The 24631-nt window shown below is 39.4% G+C and overlaps 1 protein-coding gene across 2 annotated transcripts in view; it reads right to left on the reverse strand.

Moving 5' to 3' along the window:
• Positions 1-22058, reverse strand: part of ST6GAL1 (ST6 beta-galactoside alpha-2,6-sialyltransferase 1) — a 69533-nt gene extending 47475 nt beyond the window's left edge. The window contains exon 1 of one of the 2 annotated variants that reach the window (XM_088131745.1): positions 21692-22058. The gene's annotated coding sequence lies outside the window, so the exon portion shown is untranslated. Of the gene's footprint in view, positions 1-20495; positions 20617-21691 lie in introns of those variants that run through there. The other variant, XM_088131746.1, reaches the window with a different exon arrangement.
• Positions 22059-24631: the final 2573 nt, after the last annotated feature.

Here is a 24631-nt window from a genome sequence, read left to right on the forward strand (position 1 = left end):
CCAGAACCCAAACACACTCACTCATAGGTGGCCTTAGCCGACTAGGGATCTCACACACAAGTGACCAAGCTAAATACTCAAAAACCCTGTCTACTGCCCCAGGACTCATAGGATCAAAGTCAGACCAGATGACCCTGCAAGACTGAGTTTCAGTCAACTCCATCAGACCTGCATCAAGCCCAGCGTCCAGCTTGGAGCAAATCAGAGTGACTTTTCCAACAAATGTCTAGCATATTCCTCACAATGGCTCTTAAATATATTTTCATCTGCCAACTCCTTAGAAGAGACTGAATCATTCAGAAAAGGGTTGCAGGGTGGCTATCTGCAGATAAATTAAAGGTGGAAAAGTACTGATGCTGCACTACCCTTACTGTCATGAAGTAAGTCTTATGACAGTAAGGTCTTAGGATGACTCATGGATCACTGCCTTGTCGTGGCGAAGGGGCTTGCGTAACTCAGTGAAGCCATGAGCTATACCGTGCAGGGCCACCCAAGACGGACAGGTCATGACAGAGAGTTCTGACAAAATGTGGTCCACTGGAGAAGGAAATGGCAACCCACTCCAGTATCCTTGCCAAGAAAACCCCATGGACAATGTTAAAAGGCTAAAAGATATGACGCCGGAAGATGAGCCCCTCAGGTCGGAAGGTGTCCAATATGCTACTGGGGAAGAGCGGAGGGCATTTCCAAGTAGCTCCAGAAAGAGTGAAGCGGCTGGGCCAAAGCCGAAAGGACGTTCAGCTGCGGATGTATCTGGAAGCGAAAAGAAGGTCCGATGCTGTAAAGAACAATATTGTATAGGTACCTGGAATGTAAGATCTATGAACCAAGGCAAGCTGGATGTGGTCAAACATGAGATGACAAGATTGAACGTCGACATCTTGGGAATCAGCGAACTGAAATGGACGGGAATGGGTGAATTTAATTCGGGTGACCATTATATCTACTACTGTGGGCAAGAAACCCTTAGAAGAAATGGAGTTGCACTCATAGTGAATAAGAGAGTGGGAAAGGCAGTAATGGGGTACAACCTCAAAAACGACAGAATGATCTCAGTGCGTATCCAAGGCAAACCATTCAATATCACAGTCATCCAAGTCTATGCCCCAACCACTGATGCTGAAGAAGCTGAAGTTGACCGCTTCTATGAAGACCTACAACATCTTCTAGAACTAGCACCAAAAAAGATGTCCTTTTCATCATAGGGGATCGGAATGCTAAAGTAGGAAGTCAAGGAGTAATCGGAATAACAGGCAAGTTTGGCCTTGGAGTACAAAATGAAGCAGGGCAAAGGCTAATAGAGTTCTGTCAAGAGAACAAGCTAGTCATAGCAAACACTCTTTTCCAACAACACAAGAGACGACTCTACACATGGACATCACCAGATGGTCAATACCGAAACCAGATTGATTACATACTTTGCAGCCAAAGATGGAGAAGCTCTATACAGACAGCAAAAACAAGACCAGGAGCTGACTGTGGCTCAGATCATGAGCTTCTTACTGCAAAATTTAGGCTTAAATTGAAGAATGTAGGGAAAACCACTAGACCACTCAGGTATGACTTAGATCATATTCCTTGTGAGTACACAGTGAAGGTGATGAATAGATTTAGAGGATTAGATTTGGTAGACAGAGTGCCTGAAGAACTATGGACGGAGGTCCGTAACATTGTACAGGAGGCAGCAACTAAAACCATCCCAAAGAAAAAGAAATGCAAGAAAGCAAAATAGCTGTCTGATGAGGCTTTACAAATAGCTGTGGAAAGAAGGAATGCGAAAAGCAAGGGTGAAAGGGAAAGATATAAGCAACTGAATGCAGATTTCCAGAGAATAGCAAGGAGAGATAAGAAAGCCTTCTTAAATGAACAATGCAAAGAAATTGAGGAAAACAATAGAATGGGGAAGACTAGAGATCTCTTCAAGAAAATTGGAGATATGAAAGGAACGTTTAGTGCAAAGATGGGCATGATAAAGGACAAAAAAGGCAGGGACCTAACAGAAGCAGAAGAGATTAAGAAGAGGTGGCAAGAATACACAGAAGAACTATACAAGAAAGATCTTAATGTCCCTGATGTCCACGCTGGTGTGATCACTGACCTTGAGCCAGACATCCTAGAGAGTGAAGTCAAGTGGGCCTTAGGAAGCATTGCTAACAACAAAGCTAGTGGAGATGACAGGATTCCAGCTGAGTTATTTAAAATACTAAAAGATGATGGTGTTAAAGTGCTGCACTCAATATGCCAGCAAGTTTGGAAAACGCAACAGTGGCCACGGGATTGGAAAAGGTCAGTTTACGTTCCAATTCCAAAGAAGGGCAACGCCAAAGAATGCTCAAACTATCGCACAATTGCACTCATTTCACATGCTAGCAAGGTTATGCTCAAAATCCTACAAGCTAGGCTTCAGCAATATATGAACCGAGAACTACCAGATGTACAAGCTGGGTTTCGAAGAGGCAGAGGAACTAGAGATCAAATCGCCAACATTCGCTGGATCATGGAGAAAGCACGAGAGTTCCAGAAAAATATCTACTTCTGCTTCATTGACTATGCAAAAGCCTTTGATTGTGTGGATCACAACAAACTGTGGCAAATTCTTAAAGAGATGGGAATACCAGACCACCTTACCTGTCTCCTGAGAAATCTGTATGCGGGCCAAGAAGCAACAGTTAGAACCGGTCATGGAACAACCGACTGGTTCAAAATAGGGAAAGGTGTACGACAAGGCTGTATACTGTCACCCTGCTTATTTAACCTATATGCAGAGTACATCATGAGAAATGCCAGGCTGGAAGAATCACAAGCTGGAATTAAGATTGCAGGGAGAATCATCAACAACCTCAGATATGCGGACGATACCACCCTAATGGCAGAAAGTGAAGAAGAACTAAAGAGCCTCTTGATGAGGGTGAAAGAGGAGAGTGCAAAAGCTGGCTTGAAACTCAACATTAAAAAAACTAAGATCATGGCATCTGGACCCATCAATTCCTGGCAAATAGAAGGGGTAGAAATGGAAGCAGTAACAGACTTCATTTATTTGGGCTCCAAGATCACTGCAGACGGAGACTGCAGCCATGAAATTAAAAGACGCTTGCTCCTTGGGAGGAAAGCTATGGCAAGCCTAGATAGCATATTAAAAAGCAGAGACGTCACCTTGCCGACAAAGATCCGCATAGTCAAAGCTATGGTTTTTCCAGTAGTAATGTATGGCTGTGAGAGCTGGACCATAAAAAGGCCGAGCGCCGAAGAATTGATGCCTTTGAACTGTGGTGCTGGAGAAGACTCTTAAGAGTTCCCTGGACTGCTAGGAGGTCAAACCAGTCAATCTTAAAGGAAATCAACCCTGATTGCTCATTGGAAGGATCGATAATGAAGCTCAAGCTCAGATATTTTGGCCACCTAATGCGAAGAGAGATCTCTTTGGAGAAGACCCTGATGCTGGGAAAGATTGAAGGCAAAAGGAGAAGAGGACGGCAGAGGATGAGATGGTTAGATAGCATCACTGAAGCAATGAGCATGAAACTGAGCAAACTCAGGGAGGCAGTGAAGGACAGGAAGGCCTGGCGCAATATGGTTCATGGGGTCACGAAGAGTCGGACACGACTTAACGACTAAACAACAACAAGCTTGTGCTTAGTTGGTTTTACTTCTCATAGTCTTCCAGCAGTCTTCTAGGTGCCCCTTCGCCTGTTTCATCTCCCTCATGATCTCACCATGGCAGGGGAGTGATGACAATCTACACCAACTCCAGAACACATTGTCATTACCTTGATGGAAAGACCATGCCCACCATTATGCAATGGGCCATTGATAATCTGGGTCAGGTCCATGGCTGAGTTGGTGGCCATTTTGCCTCACCATGGCCATGGATCCAGGGGGATGGGTGCTACAGGCTAGGTTTCAGGAGTGGCATCAGCCAAGATTCCAGGGCAGAAGTGGAGGAATAGCTATGGTTGTCCAAGGCACTCTGATGACATCCAGAGGCACTACCCCACCAGTGTTTGTTATGTTGGGTACTAGGGATCAGGTGTACTCTTCCTTGCTAGAGCTCCTTAGCTCCATGGCCAGATTGGCAGTGGAGTTTCCCAGGCTTATGGTACTGGGAACTTTAATCTGCTCCAGCACCTTCCCCCTGGATCCAAGGACCATAGAGTGGAACAAGATGGCCACCAATTCACAACATAGAGCTGCAGAGAAGCCGCAGAGCCACAGCTGGACCCACCACAATACTACTGGCCTGTTCCAGCCTCTGCTCTTTGGATTCCACCCTTGCCCCATATCACCTATGCCAGGAAAGATCCACTACTGCCTGATCTTTGTGGCTGCCTCTAACCAGGAAAAGAAAGTTGCCCAGTCTGTCCAGTGTTACCAGCTCTGACTTTGTCTCTATGCCAACCACCAAACAGCTGACTGGCATGCTGGTTGCAAAGTCTCAATTCTCACATCTCCATTGGCTGTCAGAAGGCTTCCCTAATTATTCCCAGTCCAGCAGAACAATCACTAACTACCTCTGGCCCCCTTAGTCATTGGAAGGCCAACAAGAGGTTAAGATCATGCTGGTCTGATTATGCGAAAATCTCCACCCATGGATCCAGTCTGATAACATGGGAAGATCTGGGAGGACTACATGTCCACAAAACATTCCTCAACCCCAACTACCACCCTACAGACACTCTGACATTCTAATCACCCATGACTAAAAAGCTTTATTAAAACCTAATGCCAGCCTTGGCACCATATTTGGGAGAAAAATAATTAAATAAACTGAAGCCTGATCATTGATCAAGGCTTTCTGGATTTTAACAGTCTCCAAGTAATCCCTTGATTGATATAAAGATAAAATTCATTAAGAGCATAATGTCCAACAGTATAAAGTAATAATGAAAATGCAAAATGATGAAAATATCTTGTTTATCTGGAATATTTTTTCTATATATACATAACAAAGACATTCTCGTTACTGAAACCTTCAGGAATATTACTATTATTGAATCACAAAATTAGTTACTGTTATAATTTCTCAAATATAGAAATGTTTATCTTCTTAAAAATAAAACTCACTTCTTAAACAATGATGAATGTTCTTCCAAATAGTACAGATGAACCAATGTAAGCAACCAATAAAAAAACAGCAGCTTCCTAGCAATGGTAGGTCTAACATGATACCAGTTCAGTCTCCATCATTACACTTAGGATTCATGCACTACTGTAAGCCATAATGTGACTTGCTTAGTTACAAGTGAGTAATGTGGTTACTTAGCAACATTGTGATTTATGATCCACACTTTACACCTTAATATTATACTGTATGTGAACTAAGCTGCTATTGCTTGTTCAGCAAGGCATGTTTAAAGGAAACCATGAATTAATATTTGTGAACCTAGCATTTTACAGAACATAATAATGTCTCCCACAATATCACCCACTCATCTTCCAATGTGAAACACAACAGGACGAATGAGCCAATCTCAGTATTTGTTAAAAGACAAAGTCTCCCTCAACTCAAGCTCAACTCTTGGTGACTTCAAGGACATACATATCCATACAGTTTTCTTGGCAACAGTATAGAAGTAATTCTCATCGTTTTCTTCCAGAAAGTCTTTTCAATATTCAATCTAGCCTACAGGAATGTAGACAATATCCTGATGTTATTGTTTATTTTTTAAAACAGACTGGTAGAACAGGTGAAAACAAGCAAAGTCACTACTGTTGAATGTAAATTGCATCCATGCCTAATCAGAAGTGAATTTTTCTGAAATGAATAAGATTTTCCCATTTATGCTTGCATAATACATAGTAATTTCATCAACTTTTTGCTCTCTGGATCTACTGGATGACAGAAGCTATGGTTCAAAAACAGCAAGAGGGTATTCGATTGAGAAACGATCATGTATAGAATCTCACCCTAAACACGCATGGATCATTTTAAACTAAGGATAGACACTTTGTTAGCCCTTATACGTTTATCAGCTATGGCCAATATGGCCAACAGTTATGGAGCTGAAAGGCTTCAGATAGTCCATCCTTGATGTAAGTCAAAAATTTTGGCTTGCTCAATCACAATGTAAAATTTCTTTCACAAAAGTACAGTAGATTATTAAATAAGAAATGGCTAACTTTACAGACCTTTCCAAACCTTGGATTACAATTTGATGTGCTGAAAATAAGCAAGTGTTCATAAACCAATAATATAAACTCTTGTTTAAAGTTTCCTAACAATCCAGGCTTGCTTACATGCTTTTAATCATAATTCCAGTGTTTGGCATCACATAAAGCTCTTCATGCAACCAGTGGTTCCATGAAGAGAGAAGTGAAATAGAAATGAAGGGATTCTGTGCACATCAATAATGTTCATTAGCATTCTGGTTTATAAATCCAGGAATCCTGCTTGAAGTGGCATGTAGGCACTACCAATGTATTAAGATAATATAACCCAACATTTGGGGAAAGAAAACAGAACCTGCAGATACGGAACAGCAGTTAGGAAAAGCAACAAATGGCCCTGAGTCCTTTTTTGTAATCCTCACAACTGTCTCTGGCCATGATTGCTGAAAACTGACGGCATTCATCCGTCCTGGGGAATCAGATGAAAAGTGTAGCCCTAAAACTTATATATCTTGGTTAAACAACAACAAAACAAATAGTCTCCCAATTTTCCCCAAATCCTGTGTCTCTACTGGACCCTCACCAAAAATGTTAAGCTTGTTTTGGCTATCAAAATCTCACCCCACTATGAAGCTCATTCCATGACCATAAGCATTCTTTGCTTCTCAACCTGATAAACCTTGCAAGTTGGTTGGGAGGAAGCAGGAATAATGATATGTCCCAACTTAAGTTTCAGAAGAAAGGCAAAAGAGAAATACAATTAATAATAATGATTAATACAGTATTCCCTCTAAAAGAAATGCCTATTGAAAGCAACATTGTTCCTATATGAAAGCAGTGAAAACTGAAGAATAACATGCTTGTTCAATCTTCACTAAAAAACGTAGAGTTATAATAAAATTTGGTCAGATGGAAAAAATATTGCTCTAGTAGTGTTAGTGTATGAAAGTGGGAGGGAGGGAGGGAAGGAGAGAGGGAAGGAGGGAGGAAGGAAGGATACTAGCCTACTTACTTGGGACCCACTGCATGCTGGCATGCAGTTCTAACCATAACCAATGCAACCCGAAGAGAAGAGAAGAGAAGAGAAGAGAAGAGAAGAGAAGAGAAGAGAAGAGAAGAGAAGAGAAAAAGAAGGAAAAGTTCCCCAGTACAGCCATATTCTAAATCCATCATAATGTATTGGTGCTGTTTGTTTTTTCTATGGCATTTTAAGATTCACAAAAGAAGAAATCATTACAGAAAGATTTTAAGGGTATAATTAATTCAGACCCCTGCCAAGAGACTTTCAGAATGGCAAAGAAGTCTTATTACAAGCAGATCCCTGGCCATTTTAGAATTTTCAAATAAGAAATTACTCTTGTTTTTCTGTCATTATACAGTTGTTCAAAAAACAATGTGACATCAGTTGTAGCAAAATATTTTCTCCACCAACTTTTTATTAGCTTTTTTTTAGTAATAAGAAAGATACAATCTAGTATCTCTTAATAAAACTCAATATAGAATAATTCTGCCTACAACAGTAAATTAGCAAAAGAAAAAATGCAGGAAAGAACTTGAAGCTAACGTGTGCATTTGAGTCACTCTCCCTATCACCACTACAGTATTAATGTGATAATAAAGATGCCCTTGGTTGAGCATGTGACTGCATGGTCACAATCATGCACACAGTAGTTTGCTATTGTTTTCTTCTGGTAGGGTTTTCAACTTCCCACTGTAGTTTAAAGACCTGGTTATCTCCTGTAATCAGGCACCGCTCTCCTTAGCTTCAAGCCCAGACAAGATTAGCTAACTGCTGTTACTGCTAATCTGTACTCAGCATCAATACACATCAGTTTTTAACAAATAAGCAAAGGTAACCTTTTCTCACAATAACCCAAAGTGGCAGTGTGACAAAAGTGACAACCGAAGAATGTGCATAAATCCACTTATATATACTTAGGACTATATATGTAGCAAGCAGTTGTATATCCCATACAATAGTTTTTCATATTCATCTTCTATTTAATTGTAGAACTGATACTGGGAAAGACCATTACACAAAGGATTTATTTTATTATTTATTTATCAAATTTGTCACTGCCCATCTCGTTAAAACAACTCTGAGTGGTTTACAAAGTGGTTAAAATCAATTAAAAGTACATTATACAACAATCCTAAATAAATAAAGAATAAATAAATCCAAGGATAGATGTTAAAATTGACTGTCACTCGGGAAGAGTCATCAAGGCACCAGCCACCCACAGGATTGGGTAAGATTGTTGTCACCCCGTGCAAGGTGGCAGAGCCATGTCTTTAATCCTTTTCAGGAAACCAGGAGGGTAAGGGCCTGCCACATCTTTGGGGGAAGAATATTCCAAAGGGCAGAGACAACAGCAGAGAAAGCTCTCCTCCTGGGCCCCACCAGCCAACATTCTCTCGCTGACGGGGTCCGCAACATACCCTTTCTGCTTGACCAGGTGGGATGGGTTGACCTGATGGGGGTGAGACGGTCCCTCAGGTAACTTGGACCCATGCCATGTAGGACTTTAAAGGTTATAACCAACACTTTGAATTGGACCCAGAAGTGGACTGGGACCAAGTGCAGCTCACGCAGTAAAGATGTTATATGTACCATTCTTGGGGCACCCAAGATTGTCCATGTGGCTGCATTTTGAACCAGCTATAGCCTCCGGATACTCTTCAAGTGTAGCCCCATGTAGAGTGCATTGCAGTAGTCTAGTCGAGAGATGACCAGGGCATGAGTGACTGACTGGAAAGCCTCCTGATCCTATAATTAATAAAATCTGGTCTTTTTTCACTTACTATGTATTATGAGATCAAATTCTTCAAATGTCATCAAAATTTTTATTTCACTAAGTTATAGTTGTACTCAACCTCTTCTTTTGAATACTATCACAAAAAAATAATTTGGCTATCTACAGATAATTTGTGTGTGTGTGTGTGTGTGTGTGTGTGCGTGCGCGTGCGCCTTTGAGTCAGTGTTGACACCTGGTGATTGCCTGAACAAATCCCTGCAGTTTTCTTGGCAAGATTTTCAGAAGTGGTTTGCCATTGCCTCCTTCCTAGAGCTGATAGAGAGTGACTGGCCTAAGGACATCTAGCTGGCTTTGTGCCTAACGCAAGACTGGAACTCACAGTCTCCCAGTTTCTAGCCTGGTGCCTTAACCACTACACCAAACTGGCCTTCATTTTATAGATCATTTTTACAAAGATCATTTCAAAGAAAGCTAGGAGCTGTGCCATTTTACTCTTTGTCATCTCCCAAATCAGTAAGAATTGGAACTCTGGGTCATGCCAATATATTCTGTGTAACTAAGGGCAGCTTTTTAAAATAAACAATTTTAATACTGACTAGGTAAAACAGAATTAAACAACATAGAAATCATGGGTAGAAGCCTGAGGCTATGGACTTTCTATACACTGAATTGCATTTACATGAAGATTTTTTTTCCCTATATAAATTCCTGAGTTCAGGGCTCATTAAAATCATGAAAAGATTCCACAAACCAATTTGCAATCCAAATTAGACAAAATCCCCAATTTCTCCACTAAAAATGTATCAGGGTAGCCTTAGATCAAAATCCTTTGGCTTATAGTTTACAAGCAGTCCCAAGGAATTATTCCAGAATATAAACTCTACAGTTCAGGCAAGCAATGATTTATCACATATAAGATCAGTTTATCCTTGAATTCTCCTGAATACTTTCCTACATTCCTATTCACATTCTTCATGCATTTCAGTCACAATGTCTAGATCTACTTTTAGTTATTTTCCACAATCCCCTTTAAAACATGATGAATTTCAAATGGGTAGAACTGTAGCTCACACAAACCATGAGACAGCTTTCTTATTCATAAAAGCAACCAACTCCCTAGTCTTATTTGGAGTCACACTGATGCAGAAGGAAGCTTAACCTTTTGGAGAAAAAGCGTCTGTTTGCTGAAGAAAAAGTTGTGCCAGTTCCAGCTGCTGGAAAACACACAATCTTATTAGATAACTGACAGCAGAGTGTATTAATTACTTAGAATATTTCCTAGTTCACCCACTGGGCTCCATGCAACCTCCTAAGCAGCTATATAAATATATACATAGGAGTGAGGTCCTATTATGTATTAGATCAGGAACATTAGACTTTAAAATATTAACTTATTACTGTCTATTCACCTGTGAAGAGTAAGAATCAAAGACAAGAAAGAGTAGAAAGGTTAGATCAAACTGGGAAGAAGAAATTGAAATGTGAAATTTAAATTTAGAATACAGTAGAGTCAAAAGCATGTGAAAAGGTTGGGAAGAAAAAGAAAGAGCACATGGAAGGTGAAGAGTATAGATATTTGTAGTTTTTCCTAACAGTTTTATTGAGATAAAATTCTGCACCCTAGAGAAAAAGATGGAAATCCCAACAATAATGTTCCAGGAGAATAGCTTTATTAACCTGATGTAGCAAAACCAGCAGTCCTTAAGTGTTGTTTAAGGGCCTTATGAAATCTCTAAAAATAAATCAGTGAAGCCTGAAATACCCATTATGGTATTGCAGTTACCAATGCAGTTTATCAGCTGGGAAAGTTAACACGGAACTTCTTTGTTACAAACATATTCTGATATCATATCCCACTGCAGTGTCACTGTACTTTTAACAGTTTTCTTTCATTACAGATTTTTGATATATTTTTACATCCACTCAGTTCAGGTTGTCTTAGCTAGCAATAAACAAACCACCAAGCTAAAAATATGTGGCATCAGGAACTGTTTTTCCAGTAGTTACAAAAAAAAGTTTTGTATAAACACCTAAGCATCTGACGCAGTTAAGTATTTGCTTTCCAGGGGTCCTATTTTATTAATTTATGTCAATTATTTTCAGTATCACATTAAAAAAAAGTTTGGTCTCAAAGTAATAGATTTAATCGGTGTTTATGGGACTGGCAATTCACATGTTGTCCCTACTCTATCCCTGCAATTTTGCTCTGCAAAATTTTCTCCTCACTGGTTGCCATCAACAGCAGAAAGAAACTTGCAATCTTAGATTGGTGGCAGAAGTAACACATTTCTGTAACGTGGTCAGTAATCTTTCCTAAACTTGGACTTCACTGTACAAACTTGTATGGTAGTCAGACCCGCCCTCCAAAAAGTCTTGCCAGAACACCAGCATTGCACAATTCTAAACTGATACCATGTTAATCCTTTTGGAGTGTGACAATGCCTCTTGGGACTCTAGTGGACACCATGATAGCCACAGATGCCATATAGCTGAATCCTGTTCTGTAATAGCTATTTCCAGCGTTACACTGGGAGGTGCTTTATCTTAATTCATGATAAATAAGCTAATTAAAACATACATACTTTCAAGAACTTGATTCCATCCATTTGGGTCGTACTTATTGTGAGGTGAAACAATTATGGGAATCCTGATATATTTACATTTACCAAATAGAATATAAAACATTAACACTATAATAATTGATATTACATTACACTGTGAAAAGTATTTTCTATTTCCTGCATTTTTAAATTATCATTGGCTAGAAAAAAAGTAAGAAAAAGAGAGGAAAAAAAAATTAAAAAAGGATAGAAATGGCAAAATTCCCATTAGTTATAACTACTACTAGTTATGATTAATTTATAGCTTACCTTGAGCTTCTGTAGAATTTGATATGATATATATGGAATAGTTGGTTATATATCCTTTGGGCTCTAGCTAACACATCATAGAGGGAAAAACACTAGCACGAAGAGTGCCCGGCATGTTTTGTGCATGGCAAAGGTGTAGCTCTAATGCTAACTGAACTGTATGTTTTGAGTCCTAGCTATCGGCTCTTGATTTCGTTATCTAGTCCAGAGATTGCATGCTATGACTGATAAAATTGGGAATATGACCTATGTTGGCGCCTACTGAAGGCTTATCACTAAATACTGTGATGGGAAGGTATTCAAAGACTGCAATAAATGCCATGAAAGGTGAACTAGCTACAGCAGGGTTTCTCAACCTTGGCAGCTTGAAGATGTATGGACTTCAACTCCCTTCTGGGAGTTGAAGTCCACACATCTTCAAGTTGCCAAGGTTTAGAAAACTGAGCTAAAGAGTTTTTCAAAACAATTACTTACAATTTGACATTGTTTGAACAATCTTCCTCAACATGGAGCCTTCTAGCTGCGTTGCATTTGAAGTTTTCAAAACCTGGCAACATGATGTCTTGTAGTGCCAGTTTATAGAAGGCTGGCCTAGATGGTTCCTTTTCATAGTTAGAAGTAAAACGTTTTTATTTCAATTGCCTTACATGCCTATTTCAATGTACTTAAAACTTTATAAAATGAACAGCTGGTCTACATTAGCCACAGAGAGAGAGCAGGCACTTTTCACTTTCACCTTCATTCCTTTGGAGAGCACAGGGATGGATAATGCAGGGGAATTATCATATTCACCATTAGGATGAATTTCACAACAAACAAACCACATCTAGGCTATGTGGCTACTCGATGGTTCAAGGAATCTTGCAACCCAGGGAAATTGACTGAATAAATCATGTTTCACTTAACCATGCATAAACTTCTTTCTTTTATTAGCTGAATGCAAACACAATCAATAAACAAAATTATGAAAAACAAAACCAAAATAAAACATAATAATAATAATAATAATAATAATAATAATAATAAAAACCAGATTATTACATACAGAGCATATATAAAATTCTACATCAGCATCTCAATGAATGGTAGCTATTATCATCTATAGCTAATGTGCAAAGTTTGTAATTTATTTGTAAATTGTAATAACATCAACTCAGCAGAACACTAAGTAGTTGGGGGCCATAAATTTGTTTTTCCAATACTGACAAATAAGTCTCTTAGCTATAAGAAAGGCTAGATGTGTCATATTCCATGTGACAGGAATGTAATGAAAAAGAATATGTTCATTTGAAAATATTAAATCGTGTCTCAAGGTTGAATTAGCACTTTGCTACACTTCCCACCCCCTCGATTAGACAATGAGAGGCAGACGGGTTCAGGTATAAATTTTAGATATTCCATTTAGAAATGGCCGAGTGTTTAGTTAATCTTTACATATTTAAATTAAAGGCAGGAGAAGGTGAGGCACAACTGCTTACTTGAGAATTCTTGGTACCCTCAATGAATTATAATTCCTCAGTCTCCGTGAAATAGACACAGTAGCTTAACTGATAATCAATATAAATTTGCAGTTCAAATATGTCCTCTTGTGATTTAAAAAAACACACACACATAATATTTGTTTTTTTATAATCGCTTTATTAAATTTTAAAAAGCAGAAAGATAAAAACTAACACAAACTAATAGTCAAGAAAAAGAATAGAAAGAAAGAAAGCTAGAGGTAGAGAAAGAAAACAAGTGTTGAAAAATAGAAAAGGAAAAGAAGAAAAACAGAAATACAAAAAGAATGACTTCCAACTTCTTATTACAACATATATAAATGAAACATAAAATAACCTCTTATTCTAAAACTACAACCTAATATAAATTTTTTGCATAGTTATAAATTTTACTAATCATCCAATCCAATTTATCATAATTTCATTTTTTGTTTCCTGCAAAAAGTCCAAAAGGGGATTCCAATTAGCATTAAAGTTAGTCAAGGTTTTTTCTCTAAACAAAGCTGTCAATTTTGCCATCTCAGTTAACACATATAATATTTGTTAATGTATAATTTAATGTACATATATACAGTGGTACCTCGGGATACGAACTTAATGCGTTCCGTGACTCTGGGTGTATCCCGAGTTGGTCGTAACCCAACGCAAATTTCCCCATAGGGTTCAATGTAAATCCGGTTAATCCATTCCACCCTCCGAATTTGGTCACACCCCGAAGCAAATTTTCCCATAAGGTTCAATGTAATTACCATTAATCCGTTCTGGCATCCGCGGACCACGCGTCAGGGGCGGGAGAACGGCCGGGCGCGGCACGGTGCAGCGGGAGAACGGCCGCAGACCACGTGTCGGGGGCGGAAAAATGGCTGCGGACCACGTGTCAGGGCGGAAAAATGACCGTATCCCGAGGCGGAGTTCGCACATCGAGGTAAATTTTTGCGGCCGGAGCTGGTTGTAACCTGAAAAGTTCGTTAGTAGAGGCGTTCGTATCCCGAGGTACCACTGTACTGTGAAATGTATAATTTGTTAATCACTAATTATACTCCCCCCCCCAAAGTAGATATGAAAACCTATTACAGAGAAAAACATGAAGGCAAGTAAATTTATTATGTAATATATTTAATAAAAGTATATTTTGATGTCTCCTAGAGCTGATAAACTGCACTCTGGCTTACAACATTCTATCCTGCAATAAATCTGCTAGCTTTTCAGTTACCACAAGTCTCTTTCTTATTTTTGTTACTAGCTCTGATTTAAATAGGATGGCTTCCATGGCATCCTGTAGATTCCTTTCAATTCATGGGCTTTCTCACCCATCCTTATTTCAACCTATCAGGGTGACACATTTTTAGCACACATGTTAATAGTAATAATAATAAAGATGACAAAACTTTCCTTACAACTTGAAGACTATCGCTTATAATTGATGACTGGTTGAATGACTAGCATTCATGCTATGAGTCCTGAGAGTGGTGATCCTATGGGTGTTCCTCTGATTTGTTAGTATATTTGTCCATCGAACTGAAAGTAGGAAGTGCGGCAGAGGTTGATGAGGTCCATGATTCTGGGTATTTCAATTTTAGTGTATTTGGTTAGGTCGGGTGTGTTGTGTAGTACTGCTGCCATGGATTCTTTCGGTCTATGGATTTAAAAGTTGCTGTGACATTGAATGAAACCAATCAAGGAACTACCAAGGAGACAAACAATCAAGCAGAAAACAGTACCCTAATCAAGGAACTACCAAGGAGAAAACCTTGGTACCACCAAAACCCCACCAACACTGGCAGGGCAAGCTACTGTATATAAACAGGGAGCAAACTCCATACTCACTAACACTGATGATGTTACCTAGTAATGAAATGTCTGCAATCAAACAACCAAGCTCAGGCAGCACCAAGGATTCCACAAGTATAATATGATATATCATGTTGGGGAAGAACAGAATACAACTTTTAGCCCTATGTTACCCATCCAGAACTCAATATTGCAATATTACTGGGTACTTAGCTGAATTCTAAAAGCCAGTGAAATGTATATTTTAATTAAATCAAATAAAACAAATTTGGAAGCAACAAGATCACAAAACAGTGAGCAAGCATTCAGATTCTTATGCATGGGCAACACACAGTAGACCCCAGGTTTATGATATAATCATCACTTGCATTTACCACAAGATCCAACCTAAGAACCCATTTGCACCTTGCTCGCTTATTTACTTTAAAATAAAGTAGATGTCCCAAGCTTGTAATTTGCCTAGTCCTGTTACTGAGCAACAATGAAATCCCAAACCTCCTATGTATTCATTTTAATACCGGTAAGCTGCCCCAATCAGTTGAGCCTCAGGGGTGTGTACAACAGCACAGAATAACACAAGAAATAAACAGAAAATAACCTACATATCTGAAACAATATAATAACTACCATAATGATCACCTGCTAATAATCAAAGTAAAAGTCACACTGCATCAGGGTGGTTTTAACAGCCTTAAGGAATACTAGAAGAGTTGGACCCAAATATATCTCCTGGGAAATGTGTTCCAGAGCATGGGATTTATTACTTGAAAAGCCCTATCACCAAGCCCATATCCCATGCGCCTTTGGAGGAGGTGTGACCCTTAGCTAAACCTTCCTAGATCTTCAGATAGGACAGGCAGAATCAATTGCAGCAAGGTGGTTCCTGATGTATCCAGATGCTATGCCATAGAAAGCTTTATTGATAAAAACTAGCACTTTAAATTGGGCTCAGTAGCCTATTAGTAACCTGTGCCTATTAGTAACCTGTACAATATTGGTGTCAGTCTGCAGTAGTAGGTTTGTCCTACCAGCATTCTTGTTGCCACATGTTGTACTAGCTGTAGCTTGTGAATCATCTCCAAAGGCAGCCCTTGTACCATGCATTGCAACAGTCCAGCTGAGTAGTGGCATGAGTGATTTCTGCCAAGGCATCCTGGTCTATGTAGGGCTGTAACTGGTATACATACTGAAGCTGAGTGAAGTCTCCCATGGACATGGGTTCTATCTGCTGCTTAAGCAGGACCTACAAATCCAGGAGGTGCACAAATCACAGACCACCTCTTTCAGGGGGAGTACAGAATAGCTACTAGAGCTCATGTTAACAAATTGCCCAGCTGTCCACAGATGAAAAGCAAATTCATATTGCTAGGATTTAATCTGAGCTTGTTTTGCCCAATCTAATCTAATCCCTAACTCTCTCCAGGCTGTTCAGGATTTCTACAGCAACTCTGGCCTAGCTGAGGGTGGTGGTATATAGCTGGGTGTCATCAGCATACTGATGACAGCTCACCCTGAACCAACAGATGACCTCTCCCAGTAGTTTCATGTATATGTTAAATAACATAATTAATATTCAAGATTTCAATCCCCAAGTGTAATCCAAAAGACAACAGTTAACTTCTATCCAGTTTTGTCTTTCTTTCTTTTTTTAAAAACTGTTGCCTATGTCCCATTTCTTAAAATTATTTTAGAATATTTGAAACCATCGCACTAGCTAACAAAATTCGTTTGAGACTCCAAATACACATCTGAAGAAACCAGAAGCTGACACCTTTAATTAAACAGCCTAGATATAACTATATTTCATTATTCATGTATTTTATAGCTATTTTTCTTTATATTAAATGATAATTCATGTATCTTTAGCTTGATGTTAAAAATAATCATTTATCTTCCACTGCCAGTGTTGGTACTAACCCCCATGTAAGCAAGATGTCCCTCTGAAGTTTTAACAGAATAAATACCAGCATGATCTATTCAGCAGTTAAGGAATATACCTGAAACTGGATAAAGGTGTATAAAGCCAGCAGAAACAGGTTTTATTAAAGGCACGAACATCGTTTAGTATAAAAAATATACTATAAAACTATGTAAATAGTGATTCATAATGCTGTTTGATTAATAACTGTTTGAAGAATGTCAGCCCACCTAAACTAAACCACAAAAGCTCCAATTGCGTGGCATCTGCTTTCATAACCCTGCTAACTGAAGAATTGGTAATTTGGAAATAATAGTTCTGTCTAAGACTTCATTGCATTTAAGTTACAAAACCATGTCAGTGATGAAGAGGACAGTAAGAGCTAAGTAAACTTTGTGTTAATGGTACTCAGCTCCAGAACAAAGAAAAGTCAAACAAGATTTGAGAATGAATTTACCTGCAGAAACCAAACTAAAGTAACATTAGAAATATAATATCTCAGCTTAATGAGGCACAAGAATGTTTAATGGCTTCAGATTTTTCTTGTAATACAACGGAGGACAGCGAAAATCACAGACAGTACAGGCAGATTCACTTTGGACTTTAGTACTGTACATAAAATTGTCTGCTTACCACAGAACTGCCACAGACAAAGCTACTCTATGATACAGTACCACAGCTTTCCATTTTCAACAGAGTCATGATTACTCTAAAACAAGGCTGTGTAACTTCCATCATCTTAAGGGCTACTGAGATGGATTGAAATTTTATAGCTTGTAAAAATTGATACTTTCAATATTATTTGCCTTGATCAGATAAACAGGTATGTCAAGTGTAACAGGCAGACTGTCTCAAACCAGGAGATAGCCAGCAGACTAGAGAATACAGTCTGTGTATTCTGTGTATTCATTCAATCAGAAACGCATGAGTTGTGCATGAGTGAGCAGCCATAGAAATCAAACTTATAAATAAATGTACTAGGGGAAGAGAAGGATATTGCATGTTGACTTTATTTCTTTCACCATGATCCTGTTTCATCTATGTTCTCCATGCGAAGCTGAGTGAGAGGAACAAAATGTACCCACTTAAGTCAGTGAGTGCTCTCTTTCAACAATAGAGCTGGAGAAGGAAATCAGCAGCAATGTCAGTCTCTCATGGGACTTGACATTCTTGAATGAGTTTTCCTTCTAAGTGGGATAAGAGTGTACTTTAAATCCCAAGAACACTCAACACTGGACCAAACATAACTTTGAATATATCATAGGATAGCTTTTTGGTAAAATAAAACAACTCATCAGAAAAGAGATGAAAATGTAAAGAACCCCTTTGTGAGAATCAGTAAAGTATTTAGAAAGTGTCCATATACTTGGAATTGTGACACCTGAGATCCATAGGTTGAAAGTATCGAAGACAGGCTGTTCTACAAAAGACAACTAGGTTAAGAACATAGAAAGCTTCCTTACACCTAGGCTATTTGTTTGATTATTCTGACAATGGGAATGGCTCTTCAAGATACTTTATGAAGCACTAGATTTCTGAAGGTGACCTTCCTCACTCATTGCCACAGATGACAAATATCTGATCCAGACGACATCCAACCATACCTTGTCATTTGATAAAGAGCCCATACTTTACAATGTATAAATATGTGTAGTAGATTTTTAAAAATCTACATCATTCTTTCAGAGACAGCCAGCCAACCATGTCTTAGAAAATTGCACCATCTAATCATGAGCTAAATGTACTTGCTCAACATTCAGGGTTGCCAGTTCTAACACTGAAGCTTTCTGCTTATTTCACTATAGAAATGCAGTCATAGGAGAAAACAGCACCTCTTCAGTGGTAATGCGTGGCTTAAAAAAAAAATTGCTATTCAAAAAGGTGACACCTGTTTATATCCATCTGATTGACTTAAAAGTTCAGAGAAACAATGGTTAAAGCCCAATTAAATATCAGCTCAAGCTTACTTGGATGTATCCTATAGTCCTGTAACAACTGAACATTTACCTATCAGTTATTTTAGAACAAATGCACATGTGTAAATGTGAAGTATTTTATATATGTGCTTGTACATCATTAAGTGGTCAATTTAAAACTAGTAATATGGCCATCAGACAAAAATATGTTCTGTTTATTTAATTTCAGATAACAGTGAGAACACTTACAGAGTTTATTCTATTACTCCTAACCACAACATAAGTTTTACTGTTAGAAAATAACAGGAAACAGCACAGAAAAATAAAACAGAAATAGAAACAATCATAAGCTATCGCACCCATTTCAACCTCTTTCAACGGAATGCAAAATGGAACCAACACTCTTTCTTTCCCTCCCTCCCTCCCTCCCTCCCTCCCTCCCGTCTCTCTCTCTCTCTCTCTCTTTCTTTCTCCTGATTCTAGATTGGAACAATTTACAATACTACCAAACATCTGAAAAACACATTCTGACTGTCAGTATCAAAGAACTAAAAGTGCATTAACCACTTAGTGATACTCTGAGAATGGTATTTCACTACATGGGGTATTTTTTACTTCAGTTTGTATTCCCAAGTACAAGCTATACACCTGTCCTTGAGTACTTGTGAAATTGGTCCTGAGATTCCCTCAGAATCCTGGAATCAATCAATCAATCAATCAATCAATCAATCTTGATATATTGCAAAGTTGTGAAGAAGGTTGGAAAATCCTATCACACATTCCATGGCTTTCCTTCACAGTTTTCTGCTGGAGTGATTTGTGTGTAGAATCTAGCATAGGACTCAGTTGCTTACTCAAAGATAATTAAAGAGTAGAGAAGGCATAGAGATCTATAGATATGGATGTGAAGTGTATCTAGTCTGGAAATCTAAAACTATCTAACACTCCTTCAAATGTCTGACTAAAACACCTTCTCATCTGTGTTTTATTCTACTAGTTTCCAATGTTCATATTCCTCATATTATAATTCTACTGATATTGTTAGTCTAATTCAATCTTTGATTGAAATAAATAAAATTACTATAATTATTCATATAGATAGGGAAGCAATCATTCTGTGTATTTTGTGAGGGGGTGCCATAATTCCCACTGGAACAAAATCTTAGTGTCTGGAAATTGGTACCTAAATTGCTGTCTAAACTGTATTTAAAACTGTTGCTATTTGAATTATAAATAAAAATACTGTATTGCCATCTCATACATTGCCTAATACTGTACATATAACCTCATTAAAGAAAACTCAATTTATCTGTGCGTATGTAGTTTAAAATGGGCTGAAAGGTACCATTAAGAACATATTCAAACCCAAATATGTCTTATTCCAAATTTCAACATAACTTTCCAACTCACGCTCCTCAATGCTTGGCAATAGGAAAGTTCAATCCATTTGAAAGCAAAATAACAAGCAGCATCCAGGTCAGAAAAAAGACACGTCACAGATTTTGCAAATTCAATGAACAATCTAAACTCTACATGAGAAAAAAAATATATTGGAAACAATGTGGTTTCCTCTGGATTTCTGAACAAACATAGATAGCGTTATGATTGAGTATATAACATATAATCAAATAAATACCTACGGTTCAAACAGTCACTTAAGGAAAGCGAGTTGGGGTTAAACTGTGCAGGGCAGGTGGACTTTCACTGCAGTTTCCCAACGGATTGTGCCCAATGGATTGCTAGTAAGACCTAAAGAAGCTATTCACGGCTATTCAACAGCAAGCTGCACAAAACAAACTCACGCAGAACACAAGATGCCTACTTTGTCATAGCAGATGGCAAGGAAACAAGGATCTTCGAGAGAAAAACGACAGTACTGGTTGTTCATAGTATCATCTCAGCAAATTGCTCCTTTCTATGGAAAAACAACAGTCAACATTTCCAGCTCCAACTGTGCTCATCAAATAAGAACTGCATAACTTATCAAGAGGCTAAACCTGGAACTTTTTCACCTTGAACTCATCTCTCCACCAAGTTAATTCCGAGTTCCCTGTTTCTGGATCGGCTTGGTCAAGTATTTCAATTACAGACAGCTTAGCACAACTACCACTGCTACCGCACAACACACTTACACACAAACCTAATCCAATGTGTTTGTTTCTGCCCTTTAACTTCCCAGCATTTGAAAGCTGATCTAGATACAAAAAGTCAAGGAGATGATCACCATCAAGCCTAGCAGTGAAAGCTGCCATTGCAGAATGAGAAGAGGGCAAAAGCATTGTTAAGAAGCTAAAGGCAACTCAAATGTTTACACAAAATGGAATAAAATTAAGGCTTTAATACAGTCTCCAGATACTAGTTGCTTGCTCCTTTGAGTTTAAAGAATACTCCAAGGAAATATTCCCGGCTCCTAACTATTGTGTGCAGTACACGGGCACAAAACACGAGCGTCTAATTATTAAGCACTCCAAGTCTCATCTCTCCCTCCGGGAAGATTGTCAGAGGTTGGAACGTGGGACTGGGAGGAACCCTGCGATCTCTCTAAGCAGAAATGTAGTTCTAGGTCAAAAGTAAGGCAGAGTTTGGGATAGGATGCCAGAGGCTCGGGAGAGGAAGAGCAAAGGTGGCGATAGCGAAATTACATCTCATTGGAACTGGCGCAGCAGAAGCGATCGAAATGGCAGCATCGCCGGAGAAAATGCAGGGATGCGGGCAAAGAAAGCCTTCTCCTTCCTTCCTAGTCACCCATGTGCCAGATATGTAATCCAAATGAGTGTGCACGTGTGTATGCGAAGACTGATCCTCGGAAGTTGGTGATTTTTGTTTTTTTACTCACTTAAACTGTTGTATCTCCCCGTTTGTTGCTAGTGCTACTGGTGGTACTGCTGCTGATTCTGGCTGCGGCCCAGGGAAGCCGTCCGGTCGCTTGCCTCTCTTTCCTCCTTCCTTCCTTCCTTCCTCCCTTTCTTTCTTTCTTTCGCTCGTTCGTTCTTTCTTTCTGCCTTTGTTACCGCCCTGAAATCCAGGCGTTTAAAAGCTGCGTCCTGTACAGCTGCGGACGCCTTACGCAGTTCTGCACAAAGGCTGCCAGCCTGAACGAAAGCCTGACCCCCATCGCCACAAAAACATAAACCCGGCTGGGGTGAGAGAGGAGGGCGGTGGGTTGGTAGGTGGGCGGGAGGATTATGCAAACGTGAGCCTGCGTGCGTGTGTGTGTGTGTGTGCGTCTGTGAGAGAGCGAGAGCGCAGGGGGCAGAGCCTTGTCCAAGGCCAGGCGAGGGGAGTGGGAAATGATTCCTCGCATAGAAAAACAGAAGCTGCACCACTACCCGATTTGCTACGCTTCCTCTTCTGCCCTGGGCGGGGAGGGAGTAGGGCTACCCCATTGTCTCCGAAATCCAGCTTGCTATATCCAGTCTGCCTCCCGCCGTTCTTTCCCACGCCCTTCCTGCCCTGAATCTTCCACCCTGCGACTTCTCCAGCCGTTCCCACGTGGAGTCGGAAGCCTTGGCTAGCTCTCCAAGGCAAGGACGCAGAGGCTGTGGCAGAAAGATAGAAAGCGCGCCCCGGATGGGTGGGGATGAGCTAGCGGGAAGGAGATGGAGAAGCCAGAGGACCCGTTGCTCGGAGCCCTCGGCCTCTCCTGCCGCGGATTTGATTCAGCCTAAGCCGGGCGGGCGGGCACAGGCAGCCGAGACTTCATGCCGCGTCTTTGTCGCAAGCCAGAATTGCAGGGTAGGGTCCCCCAAAGAGCGCGGCGGCGGGGGTGAGATCGCTTGATGAGATGGTGCTAGAAAACAGTATCTGAATCGTGGATTTGGGCAAAGTAACTGGCAAAAAAAAAAAAAAGGAAGACAGTGGCTTTGAGCTCATGCAGAGTGCATGTCCTCCCCACCCCTTTGCTGCCCTGTTTCCCTCAGAAGCTAATTTGAAACAGGAATTTTGAGCACAAAGTGCCTTGGGAGCAAGACCCATGCACCTTCCATCCTAGAAACTATGACCAAGGAAGATGGGGCTGTTCTGAAAGGTTGCACTTTAGAAATATTAAGGCAGGCCTTTCCCCAGTCCATCCATCATGCAAACAGCCATAACAGAGCTTCCTCGCTCCATTCGCAGTACTTTGTGGTTACTTGTTTGTGGGAGAGCTGCTCAAGAATGAAAGTACACATCAATGACCTTTGTATGTATTTCCAGATACTAAAATGTTGTGAGTAGTAAACCTGTGAAACAACACAAGTGTCCTTAAAAATCCACAGGAAAAATCTACATTTAAATTGCCTAAAGTGTTACCAAATAGCTTTCCCCAAATTAGTCAGGAGTAATTTCTTTTTGTATTATAAAAAATTGCTGGTGGTGTGTGGGTGCATAATTTTCTAGAAGACACAATGACATTTAGAACTTTTATGGTGCCATAACCTGAGGAGAGCCCCCAACACTGGAAACCTGTCTTAGCATATGCCATATTTACCTAAAAGAAGGTGGATTTAAGATGAGCCTTCCAAAAGTTAAAAGTATGCATCAAAATTACAATACAGACAAAAGGTCCGTCCTATATTCAGCTTCTGCACCTAGTCAGTCTAGAGTTGCATTCCCCAAGTGAAACCAATAGTTTCCCACACCAGTGTATGTTACATTATGCCCACTAGAAGCTATTCTTTAAAAAAGGTTAGAGGCAAAACAAATCCTAAAGTTTTAAATGAATCAAGAACACATAATAAAGTCATCTATAAATGAACATAACCTATTTGTGAACTTACTTCCTTATACCAACCCAACTCTTCTCTCACCCGCTCACAAACTACTCTCATAAAGAGAAACATTCTGTACAAACACACATTCTCCTCCCTATTTCCAGCAGGAAAAGAAGAAAAACAGGGTGAAGATGGGGGAAAGGATAGCTGCATTTGGAAAGGAAGAAACAAAAGTTGAGAGGAAGGACAGAAGTAGTTGAACAGGGGACGAACAAAATGAAAAAGAGAAGCCTTGTTCAAGTGTTACAAAAGATTGCATTTACCTGGCAAACAGCTTCTCCCAACCAATGGTAATCTTCAAGGTAATCTTCAAAGACATCAACACTCTTCAACAGTGATGTCAATGGCCATTTGCACCATCCCATTCACACAGTGCCTTCCATTCTCAGATGGCAATCCCACCCCAATTCACCATTATTTATTACTAATAAACAACATTTATAAGTATTTGGGTAAAATATCTTGTCTTCCCATCAGAAAAACAACTACTTAAAATATTATATACTACAAACCATTACAGCAGGACTTTAGGAATACATTTTTCTGTCCTGTCTACGTCTATTTACACACATTCTACCTCCTGAGGAATTTTGTTTGGATTAGCTACATAAATACCTGCCCACCATGCTATTCCTTTTCAGGGTAAGGAGTGTGCAGAAAAAAGTAGTAAGCAAAACAAATCAGAGGCAGGAGTTAAGAGAAAAGGAAAGGAAATCTAACTAAAACTTGTTTATATCAGCACATACTTCTTCATACTTTTATATTTTTGCAAACGGTTCTTGCTTCCTTCATGTCTATATAGCAATTCAAACACTATCTCTGTTATTTAAACCTCTCACCTGTTTTTGAGGATTGCATCAGGACCATATTACTTGTTTTATCATACAACCGAACATTCATTGCAAATCATTTAAGTTCTCAACCAATAGCACACTATAATCTTCATATTAAAATATGCACATATTCACATCTACCAATGCACCTCTATAATCACCATAACGTGTGGGGTTCTTTTGACCAGATGT

This window comes from Python bivittatus, unplaced genomic scaffold, assembly GCF_059951505.1.
Source record: "Python bivittatus isolate LINGU-HERP-01145 unplaced genomic scaffold, Pbiv_v1 ctg000980_np1212, whole genome shotgun sequence".
In the NCBI taxonomy this organism is placed as follows: domain Eukaryota; kingdom Metazoa; phylum Chordata; class Lepidosauria; order Squamata; family Pythonidae; genus Python; species Python bivittatus.